This window comes from Pseudophryne corroboree, chromosome 6, assembly GCF_028390025.1.
Source record: "Pseudophryne corroboree isolate aPseCor3 chromosome 6, aPseCor3.hap2, whole genome shotgun sequence".
Taxonomy (NCBI): domain Eukaryota; kingdom Metazoa; phylum Chordata; class Amphibia; order Anura; family Myobatrachidae; genus Pseudophryne; species Pseudophryne corroboree.
Genome location: NC_086449.1, coordinates 673,801,920 through 673,815,790, shown reverse-complemented (window position 1 = coordinate 673,815,790; position 13,871 = coordinate 673,801,920). Strand labels below are relative to the sequence as shown.

Below are 13,871 nucleotides of genomic sequence, written 5' to 3'. Positions count from 1 at the left end.
CCAGTGTTGGGAAGGTCAGGCATCGCAACCGCTGACACACTTGGACTCTCCTTGGGGATTTGTGATACCATCTCAGAGCACACAGTTCTTTTCTGTGCTCTTTACAGCTTAACTCTTAATTTTTCTAGCAGGAGGATGAGGGCTTCCATCGTCATGTGAAGATGAACCACTAGCCATGAACATAGGCCAGGGCCTCAGCCATTCCTTGTCACTCCGTGTCGTAAATGGCATATTGGCAAGTTTATGTTTTTCCTAATACGATTTAAATTTCTTTTTTTGGTTCTTTTTACTGAACTTTGGCTTTTTGGATTTTACGCGCCCTCTACTATCACATTGGGCATCGGCTTTGGCAGACGAGGTTGATGGCAATTCATCATCTATGTCATGGCTAGTGGCAGCAGCTTCAGCACTAATAGAAAGTGGTTATTCTTGATCTTTCCCTTTTTTCTCCTCAAAATTTTTGTTCTCCATTATTTTTTGGGAGTTATATGAGACAATATGCATCACAGAAATGACACAGGACGCTACCACTGGTCTGATGCAGCCCAACAGGTTTTTATAATTGTTATACTGCAGCAGTGGATATATAGCAGCAGCGTATATCGTCACTGGAATTACTTATGACGCAGGACACTACCACTGGTCTGATGCTACCCAACAGGTTGTTATAATTGTTATACTGCAGCAGTGGACATATAGCAGCAGCGTATATCGTCACTGGAATTACTGATGACACAGGACACTACCACTGGTCTACACAATGCAGCACCACTTTATACAGCTACACTGGATATATGACAGCAGAGAACACCAACACTGTGGCTGGACTGATACAGCACAATACACTGACTACACTGGAATGGTCTGCACAACGCAGCACCACTTTACAGCTACACTGGATATATGGCAGCAGAGAACACCAACACTGTGACTGCCTGGACTGATGCAGCACAATACACTGAGTGACTACACTGGACTGGACTGAGCAGCACAACACTTGCCCACCCCAACACACAGACACTGAACACTGAGGACACGTCCTCTCTATACACTCTCCGAGACTGGAGTGAAAATGGCGGGGACGCGCGGCTCCTTATATGGAATCCAAATCCCGCGAGAATACCACAGCGAGATGATGACGTTTTGCCGAGTTCGGGTTTCCAAGTCAAGAGGGAAAATCCGAGCCTGGCTCGGAACCGGACTCGGAAGGCAAAGTCCTGTAGGGTTCGGTTCTCTGAGAACCGAACCCGCTCATCTCTTATTAAAACCAGGTCTAGAAACTAATTTTTTTTTTTTTTTGTATCTTCAACAGTAAATGAAAGATTAAAATTGTTTTTCATTTAATATACTCAACAAAATTTTTGAAATAGTCCTCTTTGCTTTCAATATTGTAATGGTATAATCTGTATATCTTGTATACGAGGGGCGTGCAATAAATTTCCAGATATAGAAAGTGTTCTATTTGCAAACAATGTGAGCATTAGATTTTTCAAAGTATTAGCCAGTGCATGTGCTCAAACCACTTTGTGAAGCAGCTAGATCAGCAGGTGTGTTTTCTACATGCTGGATGAACACCTCTAGTGCAGCTTCCGGTGACTCAAAACGAATCCCAACGCATCTTGCACTTGATTTGTAGGAACACAGAAAAGTTGTAGGGGCCAGGTCTGGACAGGACGGCATATGATCAAGCTCTAGGACCAGAAAATCTACCCCTTTCCTGGACTTGTGGGCAGGTGCATTGTGGTTATGGAGAACGGTACCACGAGTGTGAGTTCTTGGATGCGCCTGGAAATGTCTTCCAGCACTTTCGGCAGGCATTGGTTGGTGTACTGGTCCTCAGTGACTGTGCGCTGCTGTATAAGTGGTATGGCCACATAAACAGCCACCAACAGCATGGCCATGCTGCGCTCATGTCAGAATTTCTGTGATGCTGCACTTCTAACTGAGCTGGCTGTTTGGTCTCGGGGTCAAAATTATAGATCCAGGATTTATAATCACTGATGATTTCCCAGACAGCGTTTGAGTGACCGCCATCAAACCTGGCCTACTTCTGCTCTCGAGTCTACTCTTGGCTCAGACCAAGCTTTTTGTGGATTATCAAGTGTATGAATCCCAATGAGATGCCTATCTCCTTCTCTAACCGTGCCATAGTCATCCTGGCATCCACTTCAACTATGGCCCGCAAAGAAGCATCTTTGTCCTCTGTGATGGCGAACACATATCCTGTGCCGAAATTCTGCAAACGACTCAAACACAGTGGTTGGGTACGTTGCTTGCTCCCTGAAAGCAGCTCACAGTCAGTCAAATCTCTCCTTCTGTGGCAAGCCACTCTTGTAGTCGTTTAAGATCATGGTTTTTCTAGTGGCCTCTGTCGAGCTCCATAACAAGTTTGAAGGAAGTGATCGTGCTGACTTCTTTAGTGTGCAGTACTACTTATAAGCGATTCTGGACGTTGACATTTCAGAGATTACAGTTCACAACCTGACTGTAAGACTGTGTCTACCCTACCTATGCACTGAACAACCAGAAATTTATTGCACACTCCTCCATACATGTTTAAAGTGCTTAAATGGGTTGTTAGAAATCCGTTCCTTTTCCCAGCTGCCCGTGAATTGGCATAACTGGGTGCAAAAATATAAATTATATTTTTAGCCAGGATTTTTCTGTTCTCTTTAAACCACTTTGAACTGGGTATGGATCTTCAGCAGAATATCACTTTCTGCAGTGGGGTACACTGGGGTTCCACAGAGGTAACATCGGGTGTAGAGTTGGATCTTGATCCGACGCACCAACAGGCTAAAAGCTTTGACTGTCCCCAGGATGCTTAGCGCCGCTTCCTCTATATCCCCGCCTCCAGGCACTGGAGCTCAGTTTGTAAGTTGGTGCCTGCAGTGCAGGCAGGTAACAGGGAGGGCTGCACTGGGCAGCCCTTAAAAGAGCTTTTCAGAAGACTTCAAGGGCTCCCTCACCTCCCCCGGCGGCGCTGTATACTCCTGCGCCTTGGTTGCCCGGTACTTACAGCGGAGGGTTCCGGTTTCCACTAGGGCACACACACTTGCCGCTGCTCTCCGGGATCGCGTTGCCGCATTAAGGGACGAGGTAAGAGGGTCCCCCAGGCGGGACCTGCTGGAAATCACTATCCGGCGCGGTCTTTAGGAGATGGACAGCGCGTGCTGGTGTGGACACTGGCCGTACAGGGACCCCTCTAGACCACCAGGGCAAGGGCACGGGTCTGATTACCTCATAATCCTTTTTGCTGTGGCCCGCAGTACCCGGTGGTGAAGTCCAGCAAGGGGATAAGGCTCTGACCTGTAGCCCCTCCCCCAGCCTCATGCGCCATTTAATGCTAATGTTTCCACCCTGGAGCTGCATCTCTCTGTCTCACTCACTCCCTGTCAGCATTTGGGTGCCATTACACACATACTGAGCTGACTTTGGGACTGCTGGTCACTGTCTCCTCTGTAAAGCCGTCTGCATCAGCGCTGAGCGTTTACAAGACACTTAAGTATTCTACATATCTTTTAGTTAAGTGTTAGTTAAGAACAAGTGCATACATTCAGGGCTATTTAGTACAAGTACCCTGGGATATACATCCAGTATTTACTGTGCATTGTTATATCTACAGTATATACATATATAGCATTACTTTGTAGTGCAGTTACTTAGTATTGCTAGTCCAGTGCAGTTTTATTGTTGTTGGTAATAATTCCTGCATTGTACGGTATGTGCCAGTAGCTGCTGTGTGATTTCCATTCCGTATATCTCACATATACTGCTATCCCTATATTCTGTACCCTGAAGGGGGGCTAAGTGCATCAGGGTTCTCGTATAATATAGTGTTTCACAGGATATATTGAATGCCTTGAATGCTAATGTGGCTCTTATTAATAAGAGATTGGATAAATCTGACTCTCAGAACCAGGCATGGAAGAAGTCTGTGGAGGATGTGTTATCACAGGTCCAGACCCCTTCGGGGTCACATAAGCGTTCATTTGCTCAGTTGGCAGACACTGATTCCGACACGGACACTGACTCCAGTGTCGACTATGGTGATGCCAGATTAGACCCAAAATTGGCAAAGAAAATTCAGTACATGATTGTGGCAATAAAAGATGTGTTACATATCACTGAGGACCCTGCTTGTTCTGATACTAGGCTCTGTATGTCTAACTGAAAGAATCCGGAGGTAACATTTCCGCCCTCTCATGAACTGAATACCTTTTTTGAAAAAATGTGGGAAAATCCTGACAACAAGTTTCTGCTTCCCAAAAGGATTCAGGTGACGCATCCGTTCCCCTCTGGGGATAGAGAAAAGTGTGAATCATCCCCCGTTGTGGACAAGGTCCTATCACGGTTGTCTAAAAAGGTGACTTTACCATATCCTGACACGGCAGCCCTTAAGGATCCTGCGGATCGTAGACAGGAAAATACGTTAAAATCCATTTACGTCGCCACAGGTACACTGCTCAGACCAACCATTGCATCGGCGTGGGGGAGTAGTGCTATTGAAAAAGGGGCAGTTAACTTGTCATCTGATTTAGATACCCTAGATAGGGATAGCATCCTGTTAACGTTGGGTTATATCAGGGACGCTGCGGCATACCTAAAAGAGGCGTCGAGAGATATTGGCATTTTGGGATCAAAAGCCAATGCCTTGGCAATCTCAGCTAGAAGAGCATTGTGGATTCATCAATGGAATGCTGATACTGACTCTAAGAAAGCTATTGAGTCGCTCCCATATAAAAGTAGTGTCTTGTTTGACGGTCTCACTGAGTTGGTATCTATGGCTACCGCGGGTAAGTCGTAATTTTTGCCTTATGTTCCTCCACAGCAAAAGAAAGCCCAATTTCAGATGCAGTCCTTTCGGCCAAATAAATACAAAAAAGGCCGGGGTAATTCCTTCCTCGCTAATAGGGGAAGAGGAAAAAGTAAAAGATCTCCGACCGTGGCAGGTTCCCAGGATCAGAAGTCCTCCCCGGCTTCTGCCAAATCCACCGCATGACGCTGGGGCTCCTCTGCGGGACTCCGCATCGGTGGGGGCACGTCTCAAGCTCTACAGTCAAATCTGGGCTCGGTCGGTCCTGGACCCATGGGTTTTAGAAATAGTGTCCCAGGGGTACAAACTGGAGTTTCAAGACGTTCCCCCTCACCGATTCTTCAAATCGGCCTTACCAGCTTCTCTTCCGGACAGGAAGGTTGTAAGCGATGCAATACAATAGTTGTGTCTAAATCAGGTCATTATCAGGGTTCCCCCGTCTCAACAGGGAGAAGGCTTTTATTCCAGCCTGTTTGTGGTCCCGAAGCCGGACTGTTCGGTCAGACCAATTCTGAACCTAAAGTCCCTCAACCTTTACCTAAGAAAATTCAAATTCAAGATGGAATCTCTCAGAGCTGTGATCTCCAGTTTGGAGGAAGGGAATTTCATGGTGTCGGTCGACATAAAAGATGCCTACTTACACATCCCCATACATCCTCTGCTTCAGGCTTACCTGAGGTTTGCTATTCAGGATTGTCATTACCAATTTCAGACGTTGCTGTTTGGTCTGTCCACGGCTCCGAGGATTTTCACCAAGGTGATGGCGGAAATTATGGTTCTCCTTCACAGGCAAGGAGTCACAATTATTCCTTACTTGGACAATCTCCTGATAAAGGCGAGATCCAAAGACAAGCTGGTGCAGGACATTACGCTATCCCTGACAGTTCTACAACCACATGGTTGGATCCTAAACTTGCCAAAGTCACAGTTGAATCCGACAAAACGGCTGTCGTTCTTGGGAATGATTCTGGACACAGAATTACAGAGTGTGTTTCTTCCAGAAGAAAAGGCACTGGAAATCCAGAGTTTGGTCAAACAGTTTCTGAAATCGGCGAGTGTATAGATCCATCAATGCCCTCGTTTGCTGGGAAAGATGATGGCGGCCTACGAGGCCATTTAATTTGGCAGGTTCCATGCCAGAGTGTTTCAGTGGGACCTGTTGGACAAGTGGTCCGGATTCCATTTGCACATGCAACGGAAAATAATCCTGTCCTCCAAGACCAGAATCTCACTCCTGTGGTGTCTGCACAGTTCTCACCTCCTGGAGGGACGCAGGTTCGGGATCCAGGACTGGATCCTAGTGACCACGGATGCGAGTCTCCGGGGCTGGGGAGCAGTCACACAGGGGGAGTTGAGTACTCGTCAACAATTTCTGCCGAAGGTGGTTTTATCGTCCCACAGGAACCAGCCTATTGTGGTGCCGGTGCCTACTGACGTCTTTGCTGAGTCAAAATCTCTCGATGTGGTCCGGGCTTTAAAGATTTATGTCACCAGGACGGCTCCACTTAGGAAAACAGAAGCTTTGTTTGTTCTGTATGCTTCCAACAAAATTGGAAATCCTGCTTCCAAGCAGACTATTGCGTGCTGGATCTGTCATACGATTCAGCATGCTCATTCTGCGGCTGGATTACCGTTACCGAAATCAGTGAAGGCCCATTCTACCAGAAAGGTGGGCTCATCCTGGGCGGCTGCCCGGGGGGGTCTCGGCATTACAACCCTGACAAGCAGCTACTTGGTAGTGTTCAAACACTTTTGCAAAATTTTACAAGTTTGATACCCTGGCTGATGAGGACCTCATGTTTGGTCAATCGGTGCTGCAGAGTCATCTGCACTCTCCCACCCGTTCTAGAGCTTTGGTATAACCCCATGGTTCTTAAAGTGTCCCCAACATCCTCTAGGATGTAGGAGAAAATAGGATTTTAATACATACCGGTAAATCCTTTTCTCTTAGTCCGTAGAGGATGCTGGGCGCCCGTTCCATTGCGGCCTCTATCTGCAGTTATTAATTCTTAGTTATTGGTTATGGTTACACACAGGTTGTGTTTCTGTAATAGTCAGCCTGTTGCTGACATTGTTCATGCCGTTGACTGGACTTCTGTTAAATGCCATGTTGTACGGCGTGTTTGTGGTGTGAGCTGGTGTGTATCTTTCCATAGTTTAATAATAAATCCTTTTCCTCGAAATGTCCGTCTCCCTGGGCAAAGTTCCTATAACGAGTCTGGAGGAGGGGCATAGAGGGATGAGCCAGTACACACCCCTTCAAAGTCTTAAAGTGCCCATGTCTCCTGCGGATCCCGTCTATACCTCATGGTTCTTAAAGTGTCCCCAGCATCCTCTACAAACTAAGAGAAAAGGATTTACCGGTAGGTATTAAAATCCTATTTTTAGAGAAGATTGAAAATGGTGACGGTTCTGTGGCTGATCCCACAATACGCGGTGGTGATGCCACAGACACATTAGAGGAAAACATAGCAGCGGAGGGTTCAGGTTCTGGGGGTTCCCTACCCCCCTGTAGGTCTGTAGCAACGGGGGCACATCATGACCCGGCTTGGGCTACTTGACTAAATACGCTGGTAACTAGACTTACGCCCCCTATGGGACCTCACGTGCCTGTACAGCCACATATTGATAATGGGCAGGGGCAGATTTCCTGTCCACTCAGTTACAGCTATTGAATCACTCTTTGAACAAATAGAAACCTAACCCTCGCCCGCATAAGACCAAGGGGTCCTCTAAACGGGCCATTACTTCCTCACAATCCACTCATGTTTCAGACACTTCGTCTGATGAGGATGGCGTGTTTACTGACCCCTCAGACACTGATCCAGATGCTTCTGATGGGGTGTCTGTTTCACAGGTGGATGTTCCTGACCTATTAGAGGCGATCAGGCTGATTCTTCAAATTAATGATGATCCAGAACCTGTTGTTGCCTCTAAGAAACCTGATAGATTCAAACATCACAAGGTTACTAAATTAGTTTTGCCTTATTCTGATCACTTAGTTGATCTACATCAGGAATCCTGGGAAAATCCAGGAAAGAAGTTCACACCTCACAAGAAGATGCTGGCTCGCTATCCCCTCACTGCAGAGTTAAGTAAAAATTTTGAAATGCCGCCGGTGGACTCGCAAGTCGCTCGGCTGGTGGTGTCCTTTGCTCTGAAGGAACCAACAGATAAGCGTGTGGAGGGTTGCTCAAAGTCTATTTATTCCCTTGCAGGAGCTGTGCATCCACCCACTATTGCGGCTACTTGGGCTGCAGAAGCTATTGAAGCGTGGGCTCAGGAGGTGGAAGCGGATCTGCCGTCCAATTTTTCTGATAATGCTAGACAATGTCTCGTATATTGTCACAGCCTCTCATTACATTAAGGAGGCGGCTTCTGATGCTGGTGTTCTGGAGGCCAAGGCCTCTACTACGTACATTCTGGCTCTCCGGATTCTCTGGTTATGGTCCTGGTCTGGGGATCTGGACTCTTAAGAAAACCCTGGAGGTGCTCCCTTTTAAGGGGAATATCGTTTTTGGTGAACATCTCAACAAGATTGGTGCTGACTTAGCTTCAGCTAAGACTGCATGTCTACTTAGTACTGCTCCTTCGATTCCGAAGGTTAAGAGTACTTCCTTTCTCTCCTTTCGACCTCCAGGTAAAGCGTACCCAGAACAGGCTCGCACTTCCAAAACCACGAAGCCCAAACCTAAACGTGCCTGGGCTGCCCGTCAGCCTGCTTCCAAACAAGAAAGCCTACTGCATGATGGGGTGGGCCTCAACCTGGGGGATCCCAGGGTGGGAGGCCAACTTCTACGGTTTACCCAGGTATGGTTGTAGACCACTTCTGACGCCTGGGTAAGGGAAGTCGTCACTCACGGATACGCCACATCCTTCAAGAATCATCCCCCTCATCAATTTTGCCTAACAAACATCCCTTCGGATCAAGTGAAGGCAGAAACTCTTCATTTGGTGGTACACTCCCTTCTGGACGCAGGAGTGGTAGTGTCTGTGCCTCTGGCTCAGAGAGGCAAGGGGTACTATTTACTGCTATTCCTAGTTCCGAAACCGAATGGCTCCTTCCGGCCCATTCTCAACCTCTAGTCCTTGAACAAATTTGTGAGGGTCTCCAAGTTTCGTATGGAAACTTTTCGCTCTATTGTTCTGGCTTTGGAGCCTAAGGACTATATGGTCTCCCTGGACATACAGGATGCTTATCTCCATATTCCTATTGCCATGTCGCATCAGCAATACCTGCAGTTTGGTATTGGCAACCTCAATTATCAATTTCGGGCCTTACCTTTTGGATTGACCACGGCTCCGCGAGTATTCACAAAGGTCATGGCGGTGATGACGGCCCTGCTCCGCCTTCAGGGTGTCATGATCCTACAGTTTCTGGAAGACTTGCTGATCCTGGCAAATTCCCCAAAAGTTCTCCTTCGTCATCTGGATCTGATGGTCCAGTTTCTACAAGCCCAGGGGGTGGCTTGCAGAAACTGGCTCATCAACTAGAAGAAATCTTCCCTGGTCCCTGCTCAGAGCATGGTGCACCTGGGGGCATTGTTGGACACTCACAACCCGCAGTTGTTCTTGTCCCAGGAGAAGGTCCTGAACCTTCAGTACAGGATTCGATGCTTCCTCTCTCGCCCACGAGTGTCGATACACTCAGCGATGCAAGTACTAGGCCTCATGGTATCTGCTTTCGACATGGTGGAGTATGCTCTATTTCATTCCCGCCCTCTGCAGAAACTGATTCTTGCCAAGTGGGGACGGCCTGCCTCACCGAATCAGGTCTCGCATGATCTCCTTGTTTCCGGAGGTTCGTCTGTCACTGAGCTGGTGGCTCCAGGATTGAGCAGAGTTCGTCCCTTCTGGATCTCCGACTGGGTCCTCCTGACAACGGATGCCAGTCTGAGGGGTTGGGGCGTGGTGTTGGAGAAACACTCTCTCTTCAGGGTCGGTGGACCGAGGAGGAGTCTCTCCTCCCGATAAACATTCTGGAATTGCGGGCGGTGTTCAATGCTCTGAATCTGGCCCAGCACCTTATACAGAACAGGTCTGTTCAAGTACAGTCAGACAACGCCACCACGGTGGCGTATATAAATCATCAAGGCAGGGCCGAAACTAGGATTTTCGTCACCCGGGGCAAGGCAGTAATTTTGCGCGATCCCAGGTACTGGAGCTCACTCACACAGCGTCTGAGCCAGCTGCGAGCAGACAGGTGGGTCAGATACATTGCCCTGGGAGCTGTCTGCTGTATCACTGGAGCAGCACAGCACTGCCGGTAAAAAAAAACCCTGCTCCTCTGTAACTCCTTGGCGCCCCCTCAAATCCTGCACCCGGGGCGCATGCCCCCTTAGCCCCCCTCCCTAGTTACGGCCCTGATCAAGGCGGCACTCGAAGCCGCTTGGCAATGATGGAAGTGTCAAGGATTCTTCAGTGGGCAGAACGCCATCTGCCAGCCATATCGGCAGTGTTCATTCCGGGGGTCCTCAACTGGGAAGCAGATATCCTCAGTCATCAGGACGTACATGCCGGAGAGTGGAGCCTCCATCCAGAAGTATTTCAACTCTTAGTGGACAGGTGGGGTCTACCAAACGTAGACCTGATGGCATCTCGACACAATCAGAAGGTTCCAGTCTTTGGAGCAAGGACAAGGGATCCTCAAGCAGCGTTTGTGGACGCACTGGAAATTCCATGGAACTTTCGGCTGTTATACGCGTGTGTGTGTGTCCCGGTGCCACTTCTGCCCAGGGTGATAAGGAAGTTCAAGCAAGAAGGAGGAATCCTACTTCTGATCGCTCCAGCGTGGCCCAGACTGCATTCGTTCTCAGACCTACAGGGTCTCTCGTTAGAGCGTCCTCTTCTGCTTCCGCAACGACCAGACCTCCTCGTTCAGGGCCCTTGTGTATACCAGGACTTGGCCCGGCTGGCTTTGACGGCGTGGCTTTTGATGTTTCAGTTCTCAGGGCCAAAGGATTTTCTGAGGCGGACATTCAAACTATGATGAAGGCCCGTGAGCCTGCTACGGCTCGTATTTATCATAAGGTCTGGAATTCTTACTTTGCTTGGTGCGCATCTAACAATCATGATGCTTACAAGTTTAGTACAGCCAAACCTTTTGCTTTCCTGCAACAGGGCCTTAGGCCTTCATCTGGCCTCCCTCAAGGTTCATATTTCTGCCTTGTGTCTGGTTTCAGAGAAAAATTGCGACCCTGACTGATGTTCATACGTTCACTCATGGTGTTTTACGGATTCAACCTCCCTATGTCCCGCCCGTGGCTTCTTGGGATTTGTCTGTGGTTTTGGAGGCCTTGCAAGAGTCTCCGTTTGAACCTCTTGAATCTTCGGACCTTAAGTGGCTTACTCTTTAGGTCTTGTTTCTGCTGGCTATTGCCTCTGCTAGACGGGGTTCAGACTTGAATGCCTTATCCTGTCGGTCACCTTTTCTGTTATTTCTCCGTGACCGGGCGGTTCTTTGGACGCGCCCTCATTATCTACCTAAGGTGGTGTCGTCTTTCCACCTTAACCAAGAGATTGTGGTTTCAGCTTTTACCTCTCCTGAATTGTCAAGAGCGGTCTTTGGATGTGGTACGGGCTCTCTGTATCTATGTGAAGAGGACCGCCTCCGTTAGGAAATCTTGTTCTCTTTTTGTAATTTTTGGTTTTTACAAACATGACTGGCCTGCTAATAAGCAGACCAAGGCCAGATGGATTAGCAGGGTGATTGCACATGCTTATGTACAGGCTAGCCTTCCAGCTCCTGCAACCATCAAAGCCCATTCTACTTGGTCTGTTGGACCTTCTTGGGCGGCCTGCCGTGGTGCGACCCTTGACCAATTTGTGCAAGGCGGCTGTGTGGTCTTCAGTGAACACGTTCATAAAGTTCTATGACTTCGATACTTTCGCCTCCCAGGATGCCTCCTTTGGACGCTGGGTTCTTGTGCCCACTGAAGTGGGTCCCTTCCCATGAGGAACTGCTTTAGGACATCCCAAATGTTATCCCTATGGAACCCCAGTGTACCCCGCTGTAGTAAAGGAGATTTGTGGTAAGAACTTACCTTTGTTAAATCTCTGTCTGTGAGGTACACTGGGTTTCAGAGGACACCCTTCCTGACGCATTTGGCTTCTTTGGGTTTGTATGGCATTAGCCGCTGGTACCTTCTCCTGTCGTGAGAATGTAGTGTATGTGGCTACTAACTGTTGTCTCTCTTACCTGCTACTGCATTGCACTGGTTAACAAAACTGAGCTCCAGTGCCTGGAGGTGGGGATATAGAGGAGGCGATGCTAAGCATCCTGGGAACAGTCTAAGCTTTTAGCCTGTTGGTGCCTCGGGTCAAGATCCAACTCTACACCCGATTGTTATCCCTGTGGAACCCAATGTACCTTGCAGAAAGAAATTTAACAAAGGTAAGTTCTTACCATAAATCTCCTTATCACATGCAACACACCCAACATGTTTTGGCTGTGAGAAGCTTCATCGTTGTGGTTACTACCTTAGTATTGATGTTTTTTATAGAACCTGGTTATCTTTCAACCAATCACCAAAATTACAAAGCATTGTGACAGTGAAAATGGCTTTCAACTTAAACAAAAACGTGTGACTAAATAGGGATTAAATAAAATGACTTTCTTGTTACTGCATAATGATTTGAATTATTACAAGTAAACATTATCTAATGCACAGTCTAATAGCTATGTAATAAGCAAATTAGAAGCTAAATGTATTAGGACAATTCCACTAGTAACAGAATCCGATTTTTAGAGTGATAAACTCTATTCATTTTACAACTGCTATCTCTAATGTAAACAAATCATTATAACCCAGTAGCCCATGATAAATCCCATACAAGTGCTATCCTGTGTAAGGTAGCCTTTGTATATCGGCTTACTTTCAAAGACTGTAATGGAATAATATTCATGAACCTTGTTACTATGTATGTGTACACAAGATTGATAAATTCAGCTTCCAGATTTAACTATTTTATTTGGGATTAATCTACATTAATTTGGTATAAATTTGACAATTTGTATAACCTGGGCACATTTTTTAATAAAGTAGCAGAATTCCTATTCTGTGGTAATGGATCACCAAGTGGGTATTGAACATTGTAAACTTTTTAATATAAAATTGAATTTGAGATAATATCTCAAAATCTGAATAAATTATCAAACTTTATCTCTTTTGGTAACATAATTAAATTATACATGTTAAAATAACCATATTATGGAAAGAGAATTGTTTGTGGCTATTAAACTATCTTATTTCTATAATATTAAGCCTGATATTGTGATAATTTAATCAAACCTATATTTTCATTGCTTTATATGCAAATAAATGAAATCCTGCCTTTAATATTATTTTTATTCAGTGAACACTGACAGTTTAAAGAGTCCTAATATGAAGTACTAAATCACAAATCAAAATTATTTTCTTCTATTAGCAAGATAGAACACTTCAACTGATTAATAATGCCAACGTCTTGTTTTATGTATAAGGTTCTGTGTCCAGATTTTCAAGGACCTGCACATTAATCAAACTGAGTGGCATAGCTAAACCTTGAAGGTGGCACGAGCAATGAAAGAGACACAGCCTACATAATGAGAGAATTTGAACACAACATTCCATTTAGCACACCAATATTTATCCTGGGGTGGGCAATTAGGAGGCGGATTACCGAAGCTTGTAAAACAGACACCCCTAAGAATGGTCTCTGCACTAAAGAAATTTTTCAACAACACGTGGACATTTGGGGTCAGCTTGAGATCTATGCGATTTCATTTAGGCTTATCCACATAGTGGATGACCTAGAACAATATTTGTCCAAGAGCCATCTTAATGTCATTGTAGTTCCGTGTAATAACCCACTCCTCTATCTTTTCTTTCCAGTGAAAGAATAAAAGCTGAGATAATCTTGGTGGTTTCACATCACTTTCACAGCTCATGATCAAAAAATTTTCCGATTTTTGTATGTATTTTTTTGTTTGTTTTTGTTTATTTTCTTTTTATACTGCGTCCTTCCTTTCAGTTCATGGCCATTCAGCCTGTCTGTATCTCCACACATCTTCACA

General features: G+C 46.3%; 1 protein-coding gene across 3 annotated transcripts in view; it reads left to right on the top strand.

The window, feature by feature from the left end:
• Nucleotides 1–13,871, top strand: part of SPDL1 (spindle apparatus coiled-coil protein 1) — a 407,460-nt gene that overhangs the window by 217,099 nt on the left and 176,490 nt on the right. The window lies entirely within an intron of this gene.